Source organism: Cebus imitator, unplaced genomic scaffold (genome assembly GCF_001604975.1).
Source record: "Cebus imitator isolate Cc_AM_T3 unplaced genomic scaffold, Cebus_imitator-1.0 Scaffold24, whole genome shotgun sequence".
NCBI lineage: Eukaryota > Metazoa > Chordata > Mammalia > Primates > Cebidae > Cebus > Cebus imitator.
The window spans coordinates 12498632-12511560 of record NW_016107339.1 but is presented as its reverse complement, the minus strand read 5'-3'; the positions used below and the strand labels follow the sequence as shown (position 1 = coordinate 12511560).

General features: G+C 55.9%; 2 protein-coding genes and 1 long non-coding RNA gene across 3 annotated transcripts in view; 1 reads left to right on the top strand and 2 right to left on the bottom strand.

Moving 5' to 3' along the window:
* Positions 1-5497, bottom strand: part of IP6K3 (inositol hexakisphosphate kinase 3) — a 25179-nt gene extending 19682 nt beyond the window's left edge. Inside the window, exon 1 of the mRNA XM_017522645.2 lies at positions 5272-5497. The gene's annotated coding sequence lies outside the window, so the exon portion shown is untranslated. The remainder of the gene's footprint in view (positions 1-5271) is intronic.
* Positions 5498-9225: 3728 nt separating this feature from the next.
* The window catches only part of LOC108300029, a 13398-nt gene continuing 9694 nt past the window's right edge, over positions 9226-12929 (top strand). Inside the window, exon 1 of the long non-coding RNA XR_005199061.1 lies at positions 9226-9468. This is a non-coding gene — a long non-coding RNA (uncharacterized LOC108300029). The remainder of the gene's footprint in view (positions 9469-12929) is intronic.
* The window catches only part of LEMD2 (LEM domain nuclear envelope protein 2), a 33831-nt gene continuing 33414 nt past the window's right edge, over positions 12513-12929 (bottom strand). Inside the window, exon 10 of the transcript XR_005199060.1 lies at positions 12513-12527. The gene's annotated coding sequence lies outside the window, so the exon portion shown is untranslated. The remainder of the gene's footprint in view (positions 12528-12929) is intronic.

Below are 12929 nucleotides of genomic sequence, written 5' to 3'. Positions count from 1 at the left end.
AAAAATTGGCCGGGTGCGGTAGCGTGTGCCTGTAATCCCAGCTCCTCGGGAGGCTGAGGCAGGGGAATTGCTTGAACCCAGGAAGCAGAGGTTACAGTGAGCGAAGATCATGCCATTGCACCCCAGCCTGGGCAACAGAGCGAGACTCCATCTCAACAAGAAAGAACAAAACAAAACAAAACAAAACAACAACTTCACTTGAGTCAGGCACTCAACTAGTTCATTGCACAAACATATCAGAGCCACTCCTAAGGGTCAACTCTGGACCCGTGGATTTATATTCACACCTCTGTTTCTCCAGATGAGAGAGTTTAGATGGAGACACTGAGGGTCAGAAAGAAGAGTTCTCCTGGGGTCCCGAGCTAGCAGGCACCAGTGCTGGGACTTGGCCGTGGCGAGTCTGCCCATTCTAAAGTCAACGCCCATTCTGACCACGCGCAGTCCCCTTGGACGGCGAGCTGAGCTGCTCTGGCCTGGGAGTCTCGGAGACCCAGGAACAAGACCCAAGTCAGGCTCTTGGGGCCAGGGTGTTGTCTGGGGCCCTCTATGCCATATGCCTCAGTAACCTGTGTCAGGATAGGGAGCCTTTCAGAAGCTGCACCTGGCTGGGCAGCAAGAGCCGCACACCCAGGGGAAGCAGGCCGCTCGTGGGCGGTGTAACAGAGCGCTCGGCAGCGTGGATTCTTAGGGCCCTGGGTGAGGGCTCCCACCTGGGGTTGGCCAAGACCTTACCCAAATCTACACCACCACAATCTGCCGAGTAGGAAGGTAATCCCCCAGAGGCGAGATCATTCTCAAATGTATGTAAATTGTGTTGGTAATTACTAAAATACAAATTCATTTAAAGGCATTATTGAATTCCTAGTCGTTATTGTCATCATCAATCTCCTCAATCAACAGATCCTAAAAATATAATGAGTATTGCATAGGGACTGGTAGGAAAAACACAATGTTGACAAATGGGTCCTGGAGAAGAGGTTAGGAGAGGTATTGCTCCTGGCTGAGATGGGGGTGGTTTGAGGGATCCAGGAAGGGGTCCAGGAGGAGGGGAGATGTTGGCTCAGCCTTGGGGAGATTTGGAGAGGGTCTGCTTCGGAGAGCATGTGTACTGGGAGCAATAGGGAAGGGCAAGGACAGGGCGGGAGGCGGTGGCTAGAGGGGTTTTGTGTGGAGGAGGAAGGAGGAAGTGGGAGTGCTGGGGTGGCAGTGCCCGTGCTGCGGCACCAGGGCGCCTGCCCAAAGAGGCAGCCGGCAGTGGAGGGGGATGGAGAGGGAGCCCAGCCTGGCCAGCCAGAAGAGATGCTGGCCTGGGCCGCAGCTCAGCGCAGGGAGGTGGTCCCCTGAGAGCACCAAGGTGCTGAAGGCTTCGGGATCACCTTCCAGTAAATCTTAGGTGTTGGGGAGACGGCTCTCTGGGTAGAAGATAATTAAGAAACAGCTCGTAGCAAAAGAAAACTGTAATATAAAATGTGGCAGGCAGCACAATTCAAAAGCAGCATGGTTTATAGCCTGCCCTCTCACCTCTGAAGCTCTAACGTACATTTCACAGGCCTCTCAGAGCCAGAGGTTTGGTACGAGTACCATTCAATGTCTTTGTGATGCCCAAGGGGGCATTTTTTAATCTATTAGAGATGAGAGGACACGAAAACCATTTAAAACCGCTTAGGTTGTAATGGGCAGGAGAAATTTGGAGTTTCTCACGTGGCTGAGGGGTTGTGCATCATCTGAGGCCATCCAGGCTGGAAGGCACAGGCTTATTTCCAGGGGGAAAAATGGAGTTTTTAAATCCATTCTAAAAATGACTCAAGAACTGGAGGATGCCGCACCCTTCACCTGCGTGGCTCCCTGGCTCAGTGGGATCAATACCTAGCACTGGGGGACTTCACACATCACTTTCCCAGCCATGGCTGAAATATGTGGCTTTGGAGAGCATCTATTTCCCGGGGAAGGCTTGATTTCTAGAATCACAGAGCAATACTTCATATTCCTCAGTCATAGAAACTTACTTCGTGGCTGTTTTTATCCTTTGAGAGGGTTTTCTTCTCCTCCTTTCTTAACATTTAAAATCCCCAACATTTCTGCAGCTTGAGGACCAAATACGATTTTAATACAGTGATTATTAGTTTAGAAGCCCTTCAGCCACTGACAAATGTGCTTAGCAGCACCAACAGTGTTCCGATCTCGATGTCAAGGAGGGAGAAACACGGGGGAAAGATGACTCACGAAGCCGAGTGCCACTGGAAGGGCTGCCCTGGGGGAGGCAGAGGCTGCGAGGGCTTCTCCCTTTTGCCGATCCTGACCCCTGGACACGGAGCTCCTCAGGCATGATGGTTAGTAACTGTTCCGACAGCCCCTCCCAGCCGTGCTTTTCTCCTCCGGACTTTGCCTCTTGACGCCGCACCCAGGATCTTGGATATTGCTAAACACCCAGACCTGCCTACAGATTTCCCAGCCTCCAATGCCCTGCCCCACACCTGCCGCCTTCCTTAAAGTAATACGATCAGCCACCACCTGTCTTGTGCAAGAGGCCCGTGAGCCACAGACACGAGGTGCTGCCAGCGATTAGCATGGCAGTTATGGTTGCAAGAAGGAACAGCTCTTTAAGGTCAAAACACAATAATGGGAAGGAGCATATTACGTGCATGTGTGTTTGTGTTTGTGCGGGTGCTTGTGAATGCTTGTGCATGTTTGCGCGTGTGAGGCTGAGGGAGAATGCAGGCAAGGTCTTTCCCCAGCAGAGGGCAGCAGCACACATGTTGAGGCCAGAAATGCCTGAGAAGGATTGACTGAAAACAAGCCAGCACCCACCTCCTCTCCCAGCGACCGGGGGACACATTCTTGGACCAGCCCTAGGTTTGCCTGGCTTTGCCCAGACCTGTCTCAGACAGCCCCGATGGCAGCTGAAGTTCTGCCTCCATCAGGCAGGTGTTTTTGAAAAGCTCGGAAGCCATCATTGAGGTTGGATTCTCCCTACAACGTTCTATCACATCTCCTCTTGCCCCTCCCCTCCCCATGCTTAATCAGGGTCAGGGGCTTTGGGGGAGGAGGTGGGAATGGGCTGAGGCAGGGGCTGGGGCACTTGAGAGCCCATCTGGACAGAGCAGGACGGGGTATCCAGCAATACCCACTCCATGTGTCCGTCCCGGCAGGCTGTGCACCCCTGGTGGGTGGGTGAAGCCTCTTGTCTGCCAGCTGGGCCTCCCAGCCCTGGATGAGTTGCAGTGACTAATATTGAGGTAACGCACTGCAAAGGCAGCCCGAGGTGCAGCGCACCCCTCCCCCTCCCGCGCCCACCCTTCGCCTCCCCAGCCAGTGCGCAGGCTTCTTCCCTGAAGGACCTGATGCTCATAAAGTTTATTGCTGTTCCCTGTGGCTGCTGGTGAACAAGAGAGCAGCCATCCGGATTTCTGTCTGGGAAGGATTTATTCAGTGCTCTGGAGAAAGCAGGAGACGCCGCTGGCCAGGGAGTGGGCTCAGCCTGGCCTGTGGCCCCTGGAAGCAGCAGGGTGAGGACAGGGAGGGCCCCAGAGGACTCTGTGGGGCAGAGATGCAGAGAAGTGGCCCGGAGGGGACAGGAGACCTGGTTCTGCCTCAGGCTGCCTGTGCCTGCCTCTCTGGGCCTCAGCCTCCCTATCTTACTGAGAGCTGTCTGACCCTGCCATGTTCTTACCCTCCTATGGGAAAACCCACCCTTGGATTCAGCAAGGCAATGTGGTGGGGGAAAATCACCATGGTGGGGGTCGGGAGGTTGGCGGAAACTCTTTCCAGTTGAAAGAGATTTAAGAGACCTGCTGACCCAATGCCTCTTGCCTGGATCCTCTTCTGACAAAGCATCAACACACATTGAGGGCCAGCTGGGGCAAGGAGACGGCGGGCAGGAGGCAGATGCTCATGGGGAGTTGTTCATTTGTTAGTGGACAGTAGGACTGGGTTATGTGAGGACCTACTGGGGACTTTGTGGCAGGAGAGAGGCACGCTGTGATGTCAGAATACTCCAGCTGTAGTATATTTGATGAAGTAAATATGACAAAACTCGGGCCACTGCTGAAATCAGGCATAGAATGTACAAGTGTTCATGAGATCATTCCCTATGTTTTTTCTGTATGCTTGAAGTTTTTCATAATAAAAGGTTAAAAAATAAATGGGTAGGCCGGGCGTGGTGGCTCACGCTTGTAATCCCAGCACTTTGGGAGGCCGAGGCGGGTGGATCACGAGGTCAAGAGATCGAGACCATCCTGGTCAACATGGTGAAACCGCGTCTCTACTAAAACTACAAAACATTAGCTGGGCATGGTGGCACGTGCCTGTAATCCCAGCTACTCAGGAGGCTGAGGCAGGAGAATTGCCTGAACCCAGGAGGCGGAGGTTGCGGTGAGCCGAGATCGCACCATTGCACTCCAGCCTGGGTAACAAGAACGAAACTCCGTCTCCAAAAAATAAATAAATAAATAAATGGGTAACTTTTAAAAAATGTAGAAGCCCGAGTCCCTCCCCATGGGATCAGAATTTCTGGGGAAGGGGCCTGGCATGGGGGGTTTAAGGCCCTCAGGGACCCCGAGGACCACAAGGCAAGCTCAGGTCTCCGGTTCACTAAGGGACCTAGAAGAGCCAGGGTAGGGGGCAAGACTCTGCCACTGCCCAGGCCAGCAGGGACCGCCGCCTGGTGGAGACATGCCATGACCCCCATGGCCCCCATCCTGTGGTCCACCACCACCCTGCACCAGGCCCCAGGCCCCAGGCAGCTGCTGTAAGGTGCTGATGTCACCAACCCTATGCCTGCCTCCCACCCCTCCCGTGGAAATCTGGGGCTGCTGGGCTAGGACATGCTGTTCCTGGGCCCCGGGGATGCTGCCCGCCTTTCTTGGACACCTGCCTCTGTTAAGGGTTAATGCAGCCCCCTGTACATGTCCCTCCCCCCAGCTTCCTCTGCAGTCCCAGTCCACCCTGAAGTGAGAGGGCTCCAGGCACACTTGAAAGGGGAGAGGTGGAATTTCCTTGGGAGAAGGGAGAAGGATGAAAGAGGAGCAAATGCCAGAATTCCTACATGCTCAACCGTCCCAACACTCTTCCCCACCCCGCCGCACACAGCCGGAGAGACCCCCACGAAGACGCTGGACCCTCCATGGGGCAGACTCCTGGCCAGCCTGGAATGGAGATGAGACCCCAGGCTATGGACAGGCCTTGTGGACATGAGACCCTCTCTCCCCTCAGGCCCTGCAAAGGCTCAGTAAGGCCAGCCCTGCCCATCCCTGCCCACAAGGCAGCACTCACCAGAGCCTCCTCCAAGGTGGTGAGGAGTGTGTAAGGCAGGGCCCAGGAATCTTGTCTCTCAGTGCCCACCATGTACAGGCATCAGCAAGGGCCAGTCCCAGCGTAGAGCATTCACTGTCCGCCAGAGCCCTGGTGCTCGAGGTATTCCTTCTGGGGAGGGAAGGGTCACCTGACCCTCTGGGGAAGGGCTGGAGGGGACTGGCATGTCCAGCTGTCAGCTGGATGCTCTGCTGCCCTGGGGCAGGGCCAGAGGGGGTGGGAGGGAGGGGTCAAGAGGAGAAGTGAGAAGCGGGGGAGGGAGACGTGGTCTCAGGCAAGGGAGAGTCCTTATCAGCTGCCCACACCATGTCAGGACCTGGGCACCAAGGGCCGATCGCCCCAAGGCCCCTGGTTATTTCTTGATTCCTCATTCAAAAGAAAAGGGGTGAGTCTCGGGTTGGGGGGTTCACGCTCTCCCTTCTGCTGGGCTTCTTGGCCCATCCTCTCTGCGGGAACCTCACTGCAACTTGGCCCAAGCTGTGGCTGCCAGAGAGAAGGAAGTCAGGAAGCGAGACGTTCAGTCAGTCAGCAGTCAGGCTGAGGACAATCCGTCCATCAAGAAGCATTTTTTGAAGCCCTCTGCTAGCACTGACCAAGCACCCCAATGTCAGGGCATTACAGCTGGGGGGCTCAGCAAGTCAGAGGGCAACTCCAGGAAAAGTGTCTGGTGAGAGAATAGAGGACTTTGCAGGGAGCTGGGAGGGTGTCCTGGACAAGGAGAGCAGCTGAGAGCTGAGGGAGAAACAGGGTCCTTTGGTTGACTGGCGGAGGGTGGTGAGAAGGGGGTCTAGCTACAGGAGAGCCTGTGCAGAGGCCCAGAGGCAGGCGGGAGCAGGGTCGGGAGGTGGAAGCCTGCAGGGTGGGACTGGGGAGAGATGGGGCAGGGACGAGGCAGCCTCACCAGCCTCTGTCCTCAGCTTCTGGGAGGAACGAAGTTGCTTTATGCCAGAAAGAGTCAGAGTCAGGCTTGTGTTTAAAACTCTCAAAGGCAGGCAGACAGATGCTGTCCTCTAGAAGAGTTCTAGCCTCGTTGGGAGAGGGGGCGGTGGGGGAAAGGAGAGGGTGAGTTCCTGAGATGTTGAGGAGTCAGGCTGCTGACGGCGTGGTCTGGGAGAGAGGGGGTGAGGGCAAAGGACAGGGTTCATCGAGGGACAGGCTTCAGGCCAAATAGCCCTGGACCAGTATGAGGAAGATCAGGCTACCCTGGACATTTGGCCAAAGTTCCCCTGGGCACTGGTGCCCCAGCTGCCTTTCTTTGGCCACTCCATGTATGGGTGAGGGGCTCAGCCTTCTCTCTGGCCAGAGATGCTGCCTGGTCTGTTCAGGCCCAGCTTGCCCAGTGGTCTGGTCTAGCCTCTCTCAGACTCATCCCCCAGGACCCCTTTACCTGTCTCCTCGTCCCCCCAGACCTGTTGGTGCAATACTTTGTCGATTTCCATGTGTCCATGGAGAACATGCTCTGGACAGCCCCTTCTCCCTCATGCTCATTTCACAGAGGCAAAATGGGGGAGGCGGACTGGCACCCATTCTCCTGGCCCTTGCCTGCCAGCCATTGTCCACTCCTCTATGCCTACCCCAAGGCTCGGCACAGCAGGAGCTACTTAGCAGGTGTGCTAGCAGCAAGAGAACAAGGGGAGGCTGGGCACGGTGGCTCAGCCTGTAACCCTAGCTTTTGAGAGGCAGAGGCAGGAGGAATGCTTGAGCCCAGGAGGCCGAGGCTGCAGTGAGCTAGGATTGATCACGCTACTGCACTCCAGCCTGGGTGACACAGAGAGACCCTGTCTCCAAAACAAAAAAGGGTAATGGAGGGGCCGCAGCCCGTGGGGGCCCAACTACCTGCCCAGCTGCCCTCGGGTGGCTGAGCTCCTCTCCCACCTACACTGTGTGGATGGACGTGGGCCTCCCTACACCCAGATAGAGCAGAGCCCCACAGGTATAACAGGAATTCCTGGGGTGTCCTGAAGCCTGGTTTAAAGTGGGGTGTGGATCCCATGCTCCCCTCCCTGACCCCTGACTAGGTGGCTGACTGATCACATTTCACCAGGGAAGGCACATGGCCTCCTGCGTGCTCTGCCCCTCCCGCTGCCCAGCTGTGTGCTGGGCTCTGGTTACCTGGCCCTGGAAGAGGGTATGACCTCCTTTCCCCCCAGCCCTGCGCCACCTCCCCTGTCCCCATCATGCTGGACTCAGATCCCTATTCTGGGAACCCAGGAACTACCACAGGGATGAGCAGGAGGCCCTTCAGGTCCAGAGGGGGAAGGACTTCCCACTTGAGCAAGATGGCCGGTGAGTGCCCTGGCACCCAGGCCTCCGGAAGGGCCGGTCCACATTCCACCACCTGCTTGCTGTGTTTATTTTCTGCCGTTGTAAAGAGCAAGGTTCCATGCTGACTTCTTATTCTTCTATTTATGTAACAACGTTTTCGAGTCCCTAATATGTGACCTGAGACATACGTCAGTAAACACACACAGGGCCCCGCCATCCAGAACCAGTGATCTGGTACTTTCCTGACGCAGTCAAATGGGCATTTGATTTCTGTTTTCTGACTTCAGCCAATTTCTCTCCACGGTCATTTCCCCAAAGCTCAGCTTCCCTTCCAAGATGCCTGCTGCGGTGCCTCTTTCCATAGCCATGTCTGGGACCCACCTTGCTCCCTGCCTTCCCTCTGGTCCTGGTTTCTGGAAATCAGTCCTGACCAGTGTGGTACTTGCTCTTCTGTGGACCAGGGCATCCTAGGGCAGCCCTTAGATGCCGCATTCGGAGGCAGGAAACACCTGGGACTTGAATGCATGCACTTACTATTTGGTGGGCTGGTCTCTGGCCATCCCCCGCTTCCCTCTCCCTCCCCAGCCTGGACTGACCCTTGAGGACTTCCCGCTTCACTGCTGCCTTCCCAGGCTGCTCATTGGTCACCGTGTCCTCTGGATTTCGTGTCCCAAACATTTCTCGAATTGGTCCCATTTTTTCCATCTCCATGGGCCTGGCCTGGACCACCATGTGGTCATGGATGACTGCAGTAGGCCCTCATGTTCTCCCACTTCTCGTTACAAGCCATTCTCCCCAGAGTGATGTTTAGAAACAATTCAAGTCATGTCACTTTGCTGCTTAATATTCTTCAGTGGCTCCATCCTTAGGATAAAGTTCCAATCCCATGCCCAGGGTTCAGCCCTTGCCCACCTCCTCAGCCCCACATCACACCTGGCCAATTCCTCTTCATCCTTCCGATGCCAGCTCCAGCTCCTGTGTCACCACCTCCGGGAAGGCCTCCTGGCCCTTTCTGACACAGTCTACCGCCTAGTTCCTTTTTTAAGAAGTGTTTATGCCAGCTGTCATTGCATATTTACGTGTGTGACTTGCTCCTTGCCTGTCTCTCCTCCTTGGGGATGGTGACTTGGCTCGGTTTGCTCGACGCTATGTCCTCAGCATGTAACCCAGCGCCGGCCTTCCAATACTTGTTTGGTGAATGAATGAAGGAGCCAATAAACACGTGGACACATTCTGGGTCTCTGGCTTTCCCTCCCGGGCTCTCCGTGCTCTGGCTTGCACAACAGCGGTTTCCTTTCCTCTCCCTGACCCCGGTTGATGGGGGCCTTGGGCTCGGTTACTGTGGCTGTGTGGCATCATCCCTCCTCAACAGCTGCCCCTGTCCCTCCTCCCATGACCCAGTGTTCTTGCCCTAGAGACAACAACCTCCTCCTCCTTCCAGGATGTGTCATCACCCCTTCCCACAGTGTAAACATGGGTGGTGGCTATAGACCTGCCCAGGTTCCAGTAAAAACTCCCCTCCCATGCCGGGCTCCCCTATCGCTGTGCCCCAGCTTGGCATAGCACCTTCCCTTCCCTCTCCTCCCTGCCTCCCCACTCGAGGTCCCCCCTTGCTGCCAAGGGCTGGAGAGTGACCTCTCTGAGGCCACGAGGCTGAGCGGCTTGTGGCTTCCCTAGCATCACATCCCAGCTGGCCTGACCTGGCCCCCAGCTCCCAGCCCCACCCGGGAGCTTCCAGCCTGTGTATCCGATCCTGTTCGGGGCTCTGCATCAGAGCCTGCCCTGTCAGCCTCCCAAACAGCTGAAAAGACAGGTAGGAGGGCGGGCCCAGACCGCTGCCGCCGGGAATCTGGGAGGATGAGCCACTGAGCCACAGACTGCGAAATCTGGGAGGTGATAAACTCTCTCTGGAAGGCAGATGGCCCCATTGACTAGGAAGCGCAGGGGTGTCACCACTCAGGTCCTCAGGGACAGACAACCTCTGTAGGCCGTGTGTGTGTGTGTGTGTGTGTGTGTGTGTGTGTGTGTGTGTGTGTCTGGCCTCGGGAATGGGAGGGCTGAAGGGAGCCGCCATGCCCACCCTGTGGCCATGATCAGTAGAAGCAGGTGAGGGGCAGAGGGCCGGCCTGGCCCTGAGCTCTTCACACACTTTATCTCGTTTGGTCCTCACAGTAGCCTTGTGAGGGAAGGGCCCTCATTTCACAGCGGAGGAAACAGAGTGGCCTAGCTGGGATTTGAATCTGGGGCCCTACTCCTAACCCAGATTCATTATCTGGCAGCCTCCAGACACACCTTGGTGCAAAGACACAGCTCCACCCAAGGGGGAAGGCACCGGTCACCCCTCTGCTTCCCCAGCCAAGCCCGGGGCCATGTTGGGGCCTGGGGAAGGCTGGCAGGAGGGGAGGAGATGGCCGCCCCCTCACCCCCCGGCACGTGGACACAGGCTGGGGACTTGGCACTGGGCCTGCTCTCCTGGCAGCGCTGGGTCACCATCCACATCCCCCAGACCACACCACATCTGGCTGAGCCCTGAGAAAAGATAGCCCTGCTGAGGGCCACACAGGCAGCTGGGACGCAGGGGACTCAGGCCTGCCACCTCCCAGGCCAGGACAGCCCTCACAAAGTCAGGTTCTTGGGGACTTTTAATCCACGCAAGAGCCAACATAGAGAAGCCAATTACATGCCATAGATATTGCAGCTCGCGTCTCCTTTGCCCCATGAAGTCTGCGTGTAACATTTCTGAGGCCTCCACAGTGGCTGACATCAAGGGCTGCAGGAGGAAGGTGGCCAGCCAGGGCCCTGCCCTGCCCTGCCCACTGATCCTTGCAGAACTTTGCTGCTCTCGCTGGGGTGGAGGGCCGCTTTCCTCACAAGAACAGGCTGCCACCTGCCTTCCAGGCATGAGGGGGAGAGTGGGAGGACCCTGCCCCGAGCATCTCCCCAGGGGATGCCTGAGCCCTCCACCCTTGCCTCGGTTTTGATGGTTTTGTTCGCTCCGCTCAGACCACTCCTTCAGAGAAAGAAAGAAAATCCCCGAACGTCAGAGCTGGAGGGGCCTTCAGAGGCCACCTGATAACAATCCTTTCATTTTACAGGAGAGGAGAGACACAGGCTGCAAAGAGGTGAGAGGCCCTGCCTGGGGTGGCAGAGTGGCTGCGGATGAGCCAGAACCGGACCCCAGTCCCCGAACAGCCCGTCCCTTCTGCCGCGCAGATTGAGGCTGGACTGTGGTGTGGACTCACCTGGGCTCCATTCCTCACTCTGCCGTTTCCAGGGGATGTCACTGTGGATGCGCATCTTAACCTCACTGGGCCTCAGCTTCCTTATCTGTGAAATGGAGATAATTTTCTTTGGACTGTTGTGAGGTTTCAATGATATGATGCAAGTAAAAAGCATTTAGCAGTGTGTCATGCAAGGTTGGCCCAAATCTTGAGTATTGTTATTTTATATTTTAGAGACAGGGTCATGCTCTGTTGCCCAGGCTGGATTGCAGTGGCACAGTCATGGCTCACTGCAGGACTCAAGTGATCCTCCTGCCTCAGCTGTCTCAGGACATAGGATGATGGGTGTGCACCACTGTGGACCTTTCTGTAGAGTTGGGGATCTCACTATGTTGCCCAGGCTGGTCCGGAACTCTTGGGCTCGAGGAATCCTCCTGCCCCAGCCTCCCAAAGTGCTGGGATTACAGGGATGAGCCACTGCGCTTGGCCTAATTTTTTTTTTTTTTTTTTTTTTGAGTCTCTCTTTGTCATCTAGGCTGGAGTGCAGTGGTACGATCTCCACTCACTGCAACTGCAACCTCCACCTCCTGAGTTCAAGAGATTCTTCTGCCACAGCCTCCCGAGTAGCTGGGACTACAGGTGCTCACCATGCCCAGCTGTTTGTATTTTTAGTAGAGACGGGGTTTCACCAAATTGGCCAAGCTGGTTTCGAACTCCTGACCTCGTGATCCACCTGTCTCAGCCTCCCAAAGTGTTGGGATTACAGGCATGAGCCACTGCACCCAGCCTGGCCTATTATTTTTAATAACATGGGGCTTGGTCCCTGGAAGTGGAAATGAGGTTGCCATACTTTCTAACTCTGATTTCAGATTCATGTCTTGACGTGGTTATGTCATGGGGCTCAGAATATTTGAATCTGGGATTGTCCCCCCAATCCACAATGTATGTAAATTGCTGTGGAAGTAGAAGTTAGGAGAGATTAATCTACTTGCCATGGGGGTGGAGTGCAGGCCTCCTAGGAGAGAGGGCATCCAAGTGTCCAAGCAGAGAAGTGAATGAAGGGAACAGCAAGGGGAACAGCATTCACAAAGGCCCAGAGGCCTCGAAGAGCGTGGCATTTTCAGAAGGCTTCAAGGTGGCTGGGGTGGGAGCGGGAATGGAGGCAGGTATAAGGAGGATACCTCGTCTCGCCTCCCTCTCCAGGGGTGCCCATTTCAGCTGAGGCCAGGACTGCAGCCCCTTGCCAAGACAACACTTTATAGCTCACATAGACTTTTCCTCATTTCACAGATGAGGGCTTGGAAGCCCACAGAGGGAGCGGCCCCCGAGACACCCAGCTGGACAGGGGGAGAGCCAGTTGGGACCCAGAGGCGCAGACTCTCCTGCCGGGGTTGGACTTTCAGACGTGGGTGGTGGGAGCTGGGGAGGATTAACTTGGGAATGGGGAGGCGCGAGGCAGCATCTCTGCTGGAAGGAAGGTGCAGGGCTGGGGCTGTGAGTGCTGGCCACGGATGACAGCCTGGGGGGCGGCTGTGCGTGTTATTTATGGCTGTTTATTTGAGAGTCCTTCAGGGCTGCTACAGTAATTGAATAAGTGAGGGTGAGCAAATGTGGGCGATCATTTAATTGTGGCAGAAAATGAAGTTGGTTGCAGCTGGGGGCTGCCAGCCCATTACTGCCGGCCCTGGTTTCTGCTGAGCTGGGCTGGCGGGGCTGGAGCTGCCATCCATCCTTGGCCTGCCCACACGCTGTCCCCTAGCAGCTGGCCTGGCACCTGGGCAGGCTGATGGTCAGGGAATTCGTTCTCTGGGCAGCCCACTCCCCGTGGACCCATCTCTGCCCCAGGAAGGCCCGGGAGGCTGCTGTGGGAAGACCCAGGAGGACAGGGAGCGCTTGGGGCCTGGTGGCAAGAGCAGGGGTTCAGATCACCACATCTGTAACAGCAACACCGGCAGACACATATAAAGCCCTTATTAGTTTTTATTTATTTATTTATTTATTTATTTTTTGGGGGACGGAGTTTCGCTCTTGTTACCCAGGCTGGAGTGCAATGGCGCGATCTCGGCTCACCGCAACTTCCGCCTCCTGGGTTCAGGCAATTCTCCTGCCTCAGCCTCCTGAGTAGCTGGGATT